Source organism: Mus caroli, chromosome 1, assembly GCF_900094665.2.
Source record: "Mus caroli chromosome 1, CAROLI_EIJ_v1.1, whole genome shotgun sequence".
NCBI lineage: Eukaryota > Metazoa > Chordata > Mammalia > Rodentia > Muridae > Mus > Mus caroli.
Genome location: NC_034570.1, coordinates 148,026,306 through 148,040,968, shown reverse-complemented (window position 1 = coordinate 148,040,968; position 14,663 = coordinate 148,026,306). Strand labels below are relative to the sequence as shown.

At 36.7% G+C, this 14,663-nt stretch overlaps 1 protein-coding gene across 7 annotated transcripts in view; it reads left to right on the top strand.

Annotated features, from left to right (window-relative positions):
- Positions 1–14,663, top strand: part of Rasal2 (RAS protein activator like 2) — a 269,796-nt gene that overhangs the window by 33,818 nt on the left and 221,315 nt on the right. The window lies entirely within an intron of this gene.

Genomic DNA, 14,663 nt, shown 5'->3' with positions numbered 1-14,663 from the left:
ATATGTACTCACTGATAAGTGGATATTAGCCCAGAAATTTAGAATACCCAAGATATAAGATACAATTTGCTAAATGCATGAAACTCAAGAAGAACGAAGACCAAAGTGTGGACACTTTGCCCCTTCTTAGAATTGGGAACAAAACACACATGGAAGGAGTTACAGATATTTTCTTTTTTACATTTCAAATGTTCTCCCCTTTCCCGGTTTCCCTCCCTCTCTCCTGGAAATACCCTATCACATCCTCCCTCCCCCTGCTTCTATGAGGGTGTTCCTCATACAGTTACCAAATACAGTTACTGACACTATTGTGGATGCCAAGAAGGTCATGCTGAAAGGAGCCTGATATGGCTGTCTCCTGAGAGGCCCTGCCAGAGCCTTACAAATTCAGAGGCGGATGTTAGCAGCCAACCATTGAACTGAGCATGGGGTCCCTAAAGAGGAGTTAGAAAAGGGTCTGAAGGAGTTGAAAGAGTTTGCAGCCTCATAGGAAGAACAACAATATCAACCAACCAGACCCTCCAGAACTCCCAGGGAGTAAGACACTAACAAAGGAGTACACGTGGCTCCAGCTGCATATGTAGCAGAGGATAACCTCGTCATGTCATGCATCAATGGAAGGAGCCGTTCTTGGTCCTGTGAAGGCTCAATAGATACCCTAGTATAGGGGAATCTAGGGTGGGGATGTGGGAGTGGGTAGGTGGATGGAGGAACACTCTCATAAATTCATGTAGTTTTATGAAGATGTGACCAGACTCTAGTCATCTTGAAGGCTTGTTTAGGTGTAAGGGTACTCACTCGCATGACCATTGGTAGCAGAACACTTCCTCGCTGGCTGTTGCCATGGGGCTTTGAGTTTTAGTCACATGGCTGGCTGGCTTCATAGAGCTAGTTGAGTAATTTTGGGATGTGGGGTTGCTAGTGTTTCATCGAGTAATTGATTCAACAGCAATAACAACAATAAAAAACAGAGCAAGGAAAGCCATGATTCTTCCTACAATCTGGTTTTAGAAATCATATGCTGTCACTTCTACCTTGTTCCTTTCCTTAGTAATCACTTAGCCAATTCATCCTCAAGGAGAAGGGAATTGCGCTTCATACTTTAATTTTGTTGTTGTATTGAAGATGGAACCCAGAGCCTTGCACATGCTTAGTTAGTGCTGTACCACTGAGCTATCTACTCCTACCTTCATATTTCTATGGGGAGAACGCTAAAGAATTTGTAGAGATATTTAAAACTAATATGAGGCATATAAAAGATGAGTGATTCCTTTTTTAATGATTGGCATTTAAAAGTGCATTTGAGTGCCTTCCATATGCAAATTAATAGAGATATATTGAGGTTAAAGACTCTACTATTTAAAATTTTATAGACAGCTGAAAAGTGCATGTAAATAAGAACATAAAATATGTTTTCAGAATATTTGTGAATTTCATTTTCAAATTAATTTCAATCTACTTATTAAAACTAAATGGAAATGTTGCAAACATTTTGTCTTTTTGTTGAGAACAAAGCAAATTTTTAACTAGCCATCTGAGTATGTATTAATTGGAGTCTTTGGGATAAAGTTGGAAATTTGTAATATAGCTACTTAACCCATATATATAAAATACATACACACACATATATATATATCTTTAATATATACATAAAGTATATATCTTAAATATAAACATATATATCTTATATGCAGAAGAGATGTCTTCGGAGAGAGCTCATTTCGTAAAGTACTTTCACAAGGCTGAGAACCTGTGTTTAGGTCCCCAGCATGTACATACAAACCAGGGTGTTATGGTGTGCATGCTTGAAATCTAAATCCTGGGAAGGTGGAGTCAGGGAGATTGCTGGAGCTACTAGCCAGTTTGCTAGCCAGATAGGTAAGTTCCAGGATCAGTGAGAGACCATGTTTCAAAAAATAAGGTGGGAAACGATTGAAGAAGATATTCAAAGTAAACCGTTCACTTGCATATACCCATGTGCACACGTATGGCAAGATTTAAGAGAGAAATAGCATTTTCAGTTTATCTTCTCAACTTTTTTGTGTCTGAGATAGCCATTTTTCCTTTAAGATAGCAAATTGCTAACATAAAAGATATGATATATTAGCAAATGAGAATTTTAAGTATAGAGTTAATGATTGCAGATTGCACGTTTCCGTATAATCTTTTTGTGGCTAGGTATTTAATTAAGCATTTAACTGAGGTTCCCTCCCTCTGCCTCCTGGATGCTGGGATTGATAGCATGGGTCACCACACTTCAATCTTTGATTTGTCTATGTGATCTTGGACGTTATCTCTGAGATTTATGAAGATTAAATGAAGTAATGAGAAGGTTTGTTCACTGTTTGAAACTTAAGATTATTTATTTGTGCCAGTGTGTATGTGCAGGAGTCGATTTTTTCTGTCTACTATATAAGTCTTGGTGATGACACTCAGGTTGTGAGGCTTGGTGTGACCACCATTACCTGCTGAGCCATGTTGCTGTCCTTCTATAAATTTTAACTTCATCTTACTCCTTTCCCTTAAAGAATGAAAAGGCAAAAAAACAGGCTTGGGGATGGGAGGTGTGGGAGGATAAGATTGGGGTTTTTAAAGTATTTAAATCTGAATTTGGTGAAATCTGTCAGTTTAAATCTATAAGTGTGAAATTTGACTTCTTTTCTTCTTTTCTTTTTTTTTTTTTTTTGGTTTTTCGAGACAGGGTTTCTCTGTAGAGCCCTGGCTGTCCTGGAACTCACTCTGTAGACCAGGCTGGCCTCAAACTCAGAAAATCCACCTGTTTCTGCCTCCCAAGTGGAAATTTGATTTCTTAAGTTTTACAAATTGCTGTCAGCTCCAGTGATGGTTCTCTCCCCCTCCGCCCCCAACCCCTGAATCTAAGAAGCTAGGGAATGAAATTTTTAGAAGAGGTTGTGCTTATCTCACCGAGAACTTACAAATTCACTTGCAGGGACTGAAGTAGAATCTTTTCTGTTTTCTTCTTCTAGAAAGGAAACTGTTTTCTCTGTTTCTCTTCTTCCAGTTGCTGTAGTTTTTGAGGAAGTTAGGGCTTGAGTTGATTTAGTTCTGTCATCTCCCTCTGTGGTCTCTTTGTGGCACGTTGCACATTTTCTGAAACAATATTCCCAGCCTACACTATTCTGGTTTTCCTAACAGGATTGTGTACTTTATGTCTCTGGGTATGTAGGACATAATATTAGAAGAAATTTATTAACTAAATTTTTTTTAGAGATTTAATTTTACAGACTGAGATACGTATTACTGCTTTTAGGAAGAGAGTCAGCCTAGATACTGGTTAATGTTTTTAAATAGTCATCTAAAAACAAAAAGGAATTTTGTGATGTAATTTGCTTATGGTCAAATTCTCATCATGATGTAATTTATAATTTAGATGATCTGGTTAACTCTACTAGTATTTATTTTAACTATGTGTGTGTATGTGTGAAATTGGTAGTTTTAAATTTACTATTTACTCCATAACTAATAATTTACTATTAACTCCATAATTTACTATTTCAGCTCCATAACTGATAGAAATTTCCCATAATCCATTTCAGGTAGCCAGAGGGAAGGCATTGCTATTTGCCAAATGTGCTGTGGAAACTGATGTCCTTAGTTATTTTCTACTTGTTGTTTCCAGAAGTACTGAGGAGAGGAATCGGGCTTGTTTCTTTCCTACCTTCCATTAGCTATAGAGGAGGAAGAGAAAGACAGAAAGAAAGTTTAATAATGGTTTTGCATGGTAGATAGCCTCATCTGTCCTAATTATTTCATTTAATTCTTGTGTTTTTAATATGCTGGTGGTATTCTAGAACCATGAGTTTAAAGAGATTAAGGGCCTTTCCTAAGATCTCGTGTTTTTAAATATGTCTTGCCTACATTTTCAATATACAAAGAAGTTAAAGATATATTTTTCTATCACAAATTTTGACTCCATCCTAATGCTTTAAAATTCCATCTCACAAATTTTCAACAAATTTGGTATTGCCAGATACAGTGGAACACTTTCCCCCTTTACTGTTTAACCTGTTCAGCATAAATAGATTTTATTTACCACTCTCTTCTCTTTTGGATTCTCTAACTCCAGTTGTATATTTCTCCTAACCCTTTGGTTATTCTTGATTTTTAAAATACTTTGGGAACCAGTAGTCTATCAGCAGTGCTACTGGGTTGCAGTTCTTTCCCTGTAAATTGAAAGCTTTCTGCATTGAGAATTATTGTGCATTACTTACCACTTACAAGTAGCTGCTGTGTGTGACAGTGTAGCAGGTGATTTCCTAACTGTTGAGAGTAAACAAATTATTTAAAACTCGCTCACATGACATTTTTAGATCTAAAAAACTTCATGATATATTTAAAAAATAAAATAACTTCTGCTATTTCTTTTTGTTAGCAGGTATAGATAAAAATTAGTAAATGACTACTGAACAAACCATTGTTTATATGAAAAGGGCTTTGTAATAACAAACAGTTAATCCTACCAGTTTAAGGAAAAAAAGTAATCACCAACTAAGAAGAAATATATGTTAAACTTTTCCTAGAATATTATCATTCTGGGATACTTCTTCATGGGTTTACGTGCAGCTTCCACAGGCATACATTTTAGATGAATGGAAAAATTCAGTCTTTTTTTTTTTTTTTTTTAAGATTTATTTATTTATGTATGAGTACACTGTAGCTGTCTTCAGATGCACCAGAAGAGGGCGTCAGATATCATTACAGGTGGTTGTGAGCCACCATGTGGCTGCTGGGAATTGAACTCAGGACCTCTGGAAGAGCAGTTAGTGCTCTTAACTGCTGAGCCATCTCTCCAGCCCAAGATTCAGTAATATTTAGAGCTGTCATCTAGAGACCAGTTGCATATTTATACAGTAGGAGTTGAGTTAGAACTGTCTTTATCAAGTCCATCTCTGCCTTTTCTTTGTCTCTCTCTGTCTGCATACCCCCCCCCCCCTCTGTGTGTGTGTGTGTGTTTGCGCGCGCGCACGCATGTGTCTGCCTGTCTGCGTGTCTGCCTGTCTGCCTGCCTGCCTGTCTGCCTGCCTTCCTCTTTATTTTTGTGATGTCCACAATGGAACTCAGGACATGCCGTGTGCTAGATGAGTGTTCTACTTAGCTATACCATCTAACTAGCTGTCCTCTTTAAAAAAAAAAAAAATTGTTTCTAAGATAGTAGAATCATTAGGAATATATTCTAAGTTTTAGGCCATTGATATTAATGAAGAAAATATACCTCTTTTCATTTTTCATATCAGATTTACTAAAGAAGTCACAGGGGTGGGTATTTTATAGCAAATATAAGGCAAAACTATCTTCCCGAATTTATTTTCCACTATGGATGATAACCATTTAATTCTTGGCTTTAGAAGTAGTTGAAAAGTTCATTGTCTATTTAAAAAACAGATATTTGACTCATGTAAGAGAGTAAAACCTTAACAAATATGTTAGAAAACTAAAGAGTACATAAAAGTATTTCTAAATATAAGTAAACGATGCTTTTAACTTTTAAATTTCTTTTTCATAGAAACTTATTTTACAGTGTTATTAAGTGATTATTAATGGAAGATATAATGGAGGTATTAATGGAAAATAATTTTTTTCTTAGTTTTGATGTGTTCATCTAGGTCAGCAGTTCTCAACCTGTGGGTTGCAATCCTTTGGAGGGTTACATATTAAATAGCCTGCATACCAGATATTTATGTTATGATTCATAATACTAGTAAGATTACAATGATGAAGTAGCAACATAATAATTTATGGTTGGTGGAGTCATGACAACATGAGGAACTGTTTTAAAGGGTTCCAGCATTAGGAGGGTTGAGAACTACTGGTCTAGGTGATTTTTCCTCATTGCTCTAGTAACTGTTTGGTAGAGAGAGTTAAATTTCAGTTTTTCTTTCTTGAATTAATAACTTTAGAACTTTGTTCATATATTTCCTGATTCTGAACATGCCGATTATTTTAGAGCCTAAATTATGATTCTGACAAAAGAAATGAGTACCACTTTGAAGTCTGAAACCATAAAAATGAAAAATAAAAGTGGCTTAAAAGTATAAGTTTCACAAAAGCTGCAGGTAGAGAGGTGCCATAATCAAAGACCAGTCTTAGCTTTGTGCTGCCTTAGGGCATGGTGGCTCCCTACTTCAGGGGATCTTACCAGCAGGATGGGACCTTCAGCCATTATGTTTGTATTGTAAAGAAAGGGAAGAGCCAGAAGAAGTTACATTCAATTAATCCTACCGTGTAAGCCATCTTACCGGAATGTTTCTGTCATTAGCCAGAACTTAGAGACATGGCCATACCTACCTGAACACTGGGAATCTAAATATTGCTACTCTAGGTAGAACCAGGGTTCTATTGGTAAGGGAGGCAAAGTGCATGTTGGATAGGAGTGTAACATCATGTACCTTAGTGAAGGAAGTTTCTTTCTATGGAAAAAACTTTATTTCCTATGAAGATTTTCAGTAAATAGTGTTATCTATGAAATGAGTGCCATTTTTCATCCTTACATTTTACATTCATGTATTTATTTACATTTTACATTCATGTATTCATTTACATTTTACATTCATGTATTTCATCCTATAAAATTTAATTGCCATATACTTGTCCCTGGAGAGTTTTAAAAACTGGGAGTAAAAGCAAGTTTCCAACAGATACAGACACCCACAGCCAAACAATGGGTGGAGCTTGGGACTCTTATGGAAGAATAGGAGGAAAAATTCTGGCCCTGAAGGGGATAGGACCTCAAGAAGGTTCATCTAAGCTGGACCCTTGAGGATGCTCTCAGGGTCTGAACCACCAACCAAAGAATATATGCCGGCTGGACCTAGGCCTTCCCGCTCCGATGGAGCAAATGTGCAGCTTGACCTTCATGAGGGTCCTGAGCAACTGGAATGGGGGCTGTCCTAAAAGCTGTGGCCTATATGTGGGATATGTTCTACTAGCTGGGCTGTCTTGTCTGGCCTCAGCGGGAGAGGAACCACCTAGCCTTGCAGGGACTTGAAGTGTCAGGGTGGGGAGGATATCTAAGGGGGCCTACACCCTCTCGAAGGAGAAGGGGAGGGGGAGGGGGAGGGATTTTGGGATGGGGTGACTGGGAGGGGGCAGTGAGTGGGATTAAAAAAAAAGCAAGTTTCACTTTGATTTTTCACTATTGAGAGGAAAAGAATGTTCCTACTTCTGAAATTCAGCATCTAGAAACTTAAGGAGATTTTGATAGTAATGCGATATAAATTTGATGCAAGTGTATTGTTATAAGTTTAGTTAGTCATTTAATGCTTACCAATTCTAGTCACAATGCATCCTTTGCTTCCTAATGTTGAAAAAACTTAGAGGAAATGTGGGATATATAAATTACTCGATGAGACACTAAAAAATTATTAGATGGGGTTGTTTTGTGTGTAATCATGTTTTCAAAATGGTTACAAGTTTTATTTCTCAGAAACTTGGAAAACACCTTTCTGTCCTAATGTATTATGCTTAGATGACTGAGCTGGAAGTGTTTATGCAGCCCTTATAATGGTGACTTATTGGCTGAGTATGTGTGCCTGCTGTTGTCTTTGGCATTTGAATAATGGATTAGCATGTAGGTGACCATGGGAAGAGAATGTTATGAATGGACATTGCCTACACTTTTTTGAGTAGCAAATTGAATTGCTGTGCCATACCTCATTTTTCCAACTGTTATAAAGCTATTAATTTTCACAGTGATGGATGGCAGTAACCTTTGTCACATAGTCCTGCTCTCTGCATGGTGTATGTCAGGCCAGTCTGCAGGCGGGATGTCTATATAAAGTTTTGATATGAGAAGCCTTTGGCTGTTTTTAGCTATCTTAAGATTGATTCACTTATGTCTTATAACTTGGGTTATTAATTTATACTGTTGTGGATTACTACTGTAACTATTTTTTGCCAAATTAGATGCTTAAGGTTAACAACACATTGGGGGTATTGAATATTTTGTCTTTTAACTTCCATTCTTTTCTTAAACTAGTTTAGTAAGCAGGTAAATGAATAAGTGAATAAACTATTAAAATATATGTGACTACACAGACTCTCTCTTCACACAAATGGGGTTATATTAGGCAAGATGCTTATTATAGGTGGTCTGAGAAACTTGTAATAATGGAACTGGGATATATAGATATAGAAATGTGTGTGTGTATGAATAAAATGGGAGAAAATTTGCCCCATTGAGCAGCTACATTTCTTTTTTTTTTTTCAGAAAATATTTTCTTTTTTTTTTAATTTTTAATATTTTTATTACATATTTTCCTCAGTTACATTTCCAATGCTATCCCAAAAGTCCCCCATAGCGCCCCCCACTTCCCTACCCACCCATTCCCATTCTTTTGGTCCTGGCATTCCCCTATATTGGGGCATATAAAGTTTGCAAGTCCAATGGGCCTCTCTTTCCAGTGATGGCCGACTAGGCCATCTTTCGATACATATGCAGCTAGAGACAAGAGCTCCGGGGTTCTGGTTAGTACATCATGTTGTTCCAACAATAGGGTTGCAGATCCCTTTAGCTCCTTGGGTACTTTCTCTAGCTTCTCCATTGGGAGCCCTGTGATACATCCAATAGCTGNCTGTGAACATCCACTCCTGTGTTTGCTAGGCCCCGGCATCGTCTCACAAGAGATAGCTATATTTGGGTCCTTTCAGCAAAATCTTGCTAGTGTATGCAATGGTGTCAGCGTTTAGAAGCAAGCAGCTACATTTCTATTTTGACTATTCATGTTGTTAGTATGTCATAAGCACCTATGATGCTTTTCTCTGTCTTTTTTATTCATTTAGATTTTATGTTTATTAGTGCATGAGTGTGTGTGTGTGTGCACGCATGTATGCATGTATTCATGTGATGGTGTATTTATGTAAGGGGTTATGAATGTGTGCCAAGGTTTTGAATTGAAGTCAGATAACAACTTTTGGGAGTTGGCTTTTGCTTCTTACCAATGATCTCTCTGGTTTCTGCTGTGTTGCATATTCCAAGCTAGCTTCTGGTTGGGTCTCCCATCTCTGTCTTCTGTACTAGATAAGGGTTCTGGGATTACTGATGTGTGCCACCTCATAGCTTTCTTCTTGAGTTCTAGGGATTGAACTCAGTTTGTCAGGCCTGTACAGCAAATGCTTTTATCCAGTGAACCAAATCCCCAGCCCCCTTTTTATTTATCAAACAACAAACTCCAAAACCCTGATACTGTCAAATGTGTGTGTTGTAAAAGCATCCTCCTGTGTCATCCATGTTGTGAGTTAGAATTTAGATCACTGTCATCTTACCAGTTTTAATTTTACCCCCTTTTTCTTTAGGCAATTGCTGGGCATATTGCATACTCTCTCTTATTTCTATTTAGTGCCCTTATAAATGACTTAACCATCTATGACTGTCTTTAATTGACTGTGGTTGTGTTTTGTAGGTATAGGACACAGAACTTGCATCTATGTAAGAAACAGTTGATATAGGTTCTCATATGTCATATAGTTTCTATATGACACTCATAGCTAGATTGTCACAGAAATTCTTAAAACAAAGATACCTTCTTTGCAGTAATTAATAATTTACTGGTTGCTTTACTTATAGAAACCTATTATAAGTTTTAGTCATTTGACCCTTCAGTAAGCCTTGAGTACCTTGTCTTGTTTAATGATGACTAGGCATTTAATTATAAGAGTTTTTTTAAGGAGTGCTATTCATTTTATTGCATAACTGGGAGCTTATAATTATAGTCTTATCATAGAAATGTGAAATTCAGTATCTAACTGGAAATTAATGACCCCATTTAAGACAAATTAAAGGCATTTTGAAATACCAGATTATTTACCAGTTGCTGAGGGAGCATATAAATACAAAGATAGTAAGCAATTGATTAATGAACAATAGTGATAACAAGTTACTGTTTTTAATTTCTTTTCATTTTCCTGAATTTAATTTTTATTTGTACATTTTAAAAACCAACTTTTAAGTAATAACCGTGTTTCTACTATGCTTGCTTCTTGTTAAACCAAGTTGATTTGAATACTAATGAATAATGTTTGGTTAGGTTTCCTGTAAACAGTAAACTTAAAACATGATGTATGGTTTTGTGTCATATTGGTGGCAATAACAATAAACTGTAGATAAGATTTGGGGAGTGTATATTTTTCCTTGTCAGAATGTTAGTTGGATTCACATACATTTTCATATTATGGAAATACATATAATAGTGTATGTGTGAGAGTGGCAGTTTAAAATTATTCTCTTGTATTTATATATAAATAAGTGATGGCGTTTGGGGTGTTTGGCATATGACATGTCTTATTGAGTAGGAGGAGAAGAGAAAATAAACTAAAGACACATTCTAATAACTAATAACCAGCCAAGTTCAAGGGTCAGGGTAAGCAGGCAGGCTCAGCTAGACTACATTGGTAACTGCCTTGTTAAACCTGTTGAGTGTGCCAAAGGGTAGACATCAAGGGGAGATGCAGAGAAAAAACAGGGTCACTCTGAGACTTCTTGATGTCCTTGTTCTTCTGTCTTGCTGTTTGAATTTAGCTCTTTTCTCTGCTGTGATCTCCTATAGATTCCCTCTGGAGATATATTATTACTTTGTTTTTGTAGTGTTTGTTTGTTTTTGAGATCGGGTTCCTCTGTGTAGCCCTGGCTGTCCTGGAACTCACTCTGTAGATCAGGGTGGCCTTGAACTCAGAAGTCCGCCTGCCTCTGCCTCCCAAGTGCTGAGATTAAAGACATATGCCACCACTGCCTGGCTTGTAGTAGTTATAATAATAGGATCAGTGCTACAAAGATCCTGATTCGAACGTCCTCCTGATTTGGAGTAATCTGGGTCTTTACTCCTGGGACCAGGATATTCCTTTACTGACAATATATCTCTTCTATTACTGATTATTTTGACAGTCATTTTCCCAGATCTCTGTCTGATTCTCATGCACTACTGATATTTAATGATAAATGGAATGATAGCCTTATTTTTGGACAATTTGGATTTGAGGTTTAATACTTTCATATTAGGTTGGCCAGAGCTCCAAGGCACATTTCTATTAGGTTTTCTAGGGGAAATAGGTATTCCTCTTGTGATGACACAGTGTTGTCTTGGAAACTGTAGTGGAGCTGATCAAGAAAAGTAGACATAATGTATTTACGCAAAAGGTGTCATTTTATATGTAGCCTAACATTGTAATTCTACCTTTCTCAGTTGCTGGCTATTGCTTTGATCTTTGGAGGTCATCTGAGTACTCTTCTTCTTTGAATTGTCTCCAGCGCCTTCTAGTGTATCTCTTCCACTAGAGGATTCTGTCTCAAGACTAGCACTTAAAATCAGTCAACGTTGCATCCTGTGTTTACCATCTCATTTCCAGGAGCAGCAGACAGTCTCTTTTTGACCAAAAAGAGTGCTGTGCTGTGAACCACTCCCGCCAGCTTGGTCTTTGTTTCTTCTGAAGTTGTGGAAATGGCATGCAGTTGTTTCTGGACTGGGTCTGGCACCCACTCTGAACCTGGTTCAAATCCCAGTGCTTTTGTTGCTGCTTCCAGTAGTCTCTGTTTCCCCCCAAGAAAAAAAGCAAGCATGTTGCTATCTCCCCTCTAAAAGGTCTCCATCTCATTCTGGGTTTTCTAAAGTCATAGGTTATGGGCAACATACAGATCTTAGAGAGTTACACAATTGTTTCTTGGTAACATTTGAATTTTAAACCTTGTATTCAGTATAATACTGTATAATCTTGCCAAAATACAACCATACAAAGGTCATAATTATATTGGAATTAGTGAGGCAAAATATATCTTGAAATTTAAAATATAAATAACAGGAAGTAATTTAGAAATTATTTTTAGAATGATTTGTGCTACTTGTTTCAAATTCAAATTGTGAAAATTGTTACTGTACTGGGTATTTTAAATTTTGGTTTTGAATTCTGTTCTTCATATTTTAGTCTAAGTCATATTTGATGTGAAAAACACTGCTCATGAGATACTCTAATGGCATCCGCCCTGATGATGCCTGTCTTGGACTGTCATGGATATGTCTTCTAACTGGGCCAGTCACACAATACAGATGGGTGGCCTTGACCTATCTTATTTCACATTAGTGCCCAGACTTTGTCTCAGGTGGCCAGACAATCCCTTGCATCCCTAACAGCTTACTCCCTAACAGCTTCAACTGCCCTAGAAAATGATTAAAACAAAGTGATGCAGGAATGTATTTCAAAACTGATTTACATATTTGCCTACTCTTTTTCTAGTTCTCTTCATTTATTAAAGTTATTGACAAATTAAAAAAAACAATCTTTTAATTCTTCTTCTTCTTCTTTTTTTTTTTTTTTTTTTTTTTTTTTTTGTTTTTCGAGACAGGGTTTCTCTGTGTAGCCCTGGCTGTCCGGGAACTCACTCTGTAGACCAGGCTGGCCTCGAACTCAGAAATCTGCCTGCCTCTGCCTCCCAAGTGCTGGGATTAAAGGCGTGCGCCACCACTGCCCAGCTCAGTCTTTTAATTTTTATAATTTGTAGTTTCAGAATACAAATAAAGAAGTTTCAGAATAGAAACAAATACAAAATTGCTTTTTTAAAATATTTACTACTTCTGTGTATATGTGTATATGCATGAGCATGCCACTTCAAGCATGTGGAAATCAGAGGACAACTTGTAGGAGTTTGTCGTCTTTTGAGAATGACTTTAAACTTTTCCCTTTCTACTACCTAAGTGCTGGGGATACAGGCATGCATCACACCCAGCTTGAAAGTCTTCATATATCTGTCTCTCTCTATATATATGTTTATGTGTATCTATCTTTTATATATGTAAAACCTACTTCAGAATGAAAATTAAAAAACAAAACAAAACAAAACAGCAACTTAAAATTCGAAACCAGCCGTAAGATAAGCTTCTTTATGCTAGTTACTGATTTTCATATCTTATTTTTAGTGGGTGTGCAAAAAAGTGGAGCTTTTCTGAGTGAGTGCAGGACTCTAGCTACAATCTTACTTCCATCTCTGCAGTAATAATGTGTCAACAATCAAACAGATTAATCTTGTTTCTAGTTGTAATTATTGAAATACTGGTAAATTCTAGATAAAATAGTGCCAGCATTCATGAGAAATGTCTTTATTTTTGAGCATTGAAGCAGGACTGACGATGATAAGTAAGGTGTTCATTTAAACTGTATTTCCCCATCATTTAAACAATTGTTGCAGATAAACTACCATCAGTAATTTTGTTAATGCCATTTTCCTTTGAGTATAGAATTTTTCTCATTTTATTTTTTTAAATTACTCTTTAAAAACAGGCACATACATATGCACACAAAAAAAATCACACACACCTAATTCATATATATGTGATATGTATAAAATCATATGTATAGATATAAATATAAAAGTATATATACATTGATGCATGTATACATACATAATCATATATATGTATACATACTGTATATGTGCAGATGTCTACAGAAGCCAGAAAAGGGCATTTGATCCTCGGAAACTGGAGTTGGAAATGATTGTGAGCTGCCCAGTGTGAGCAAACTTGGATCTTGTACAAGAGAATCAAGTGTCCTAAATGACTGAACCCCCTTCACGCTTCTCATTTAAGAGGAGCAAAAACAAAAAAAGAGTATTGCCTGATACTGAGTATAAGATTATCTAATGGATTTTTAAGTAAATACACTTAAAATATTTCAAGTAACGCAACATGTGGCAACAGTTTTCATGTGAAAAGCCTTATTTGAATTGCTGTGGGACTTAAATACAGCAAGTGTCTAATATGCTTAAAGTTTTGTTAAATTCTGTGCAGATTTTGAGGGTTGGCAAGATGGCATAGTATGTAAAGATGCTTATGTAATGACAGTGTGAGTCTGATCTTCAGGACTCAGGTAAAGAATGGGGAGAAGTGATGCCTGCTACTCATCTTCTGATGTCCTGTCCATATGTAGGCCATGGCACATGGGCACACTGTACACACACACACACACACACACACACACACACACACACACACACAAACACACACACGTAAAAAATGAAGAATTCTGTGCAGGTGTTAGACATAAGTCTAGCTATCTTCTTTTTTTTTTATTATTTTTTTTCTTTTTTCTTTTTTTTTTATTACGTATTTTCCTCAATTACATTTCCAATGCTATCCCAAAAGTCCCCCATACCCCCTCCCCCACTAGCTATCTTCATATTGGTGTTTATTAAAAAGAGAACTACAGAATCAGTTAAAGTTTAAAATCTTCATTTTCATAGCATTTCACTACAGTTCTTTCTAGAACTTATTCTGAGGAAGATACTTTAGTTTACTCCAAGTAACAAATATAAAACTTTTCAACTGGTAGATCCAGTGAGACTTCCTAGGACAGGGTCTGGCAATATAGTTTCCATTTGCAGAGTTTTGTTTAGTCTTAAGTAATGTGCCCAGTAAGTAGGATGTGTGTAGAGTGATGTGGTGGTTTGAATGGGAATGGCACGCATAGACTTCTAATTTTGAAATCCTTATTTACCAGGGAGCATCACTATTTGAAAAGATTAGAAGGATTAGTTGATGCGACCTTGTTAGAAGTATGCTACTAGAGTTGGGCTTTGAGGTTTAAAAAGCCGATGCTAAGCCCAGGCAGTCACACTCACTCTCTCTCTCTCTCTCTCTCTCTCTCTCTCTCTCTCTCTCTCT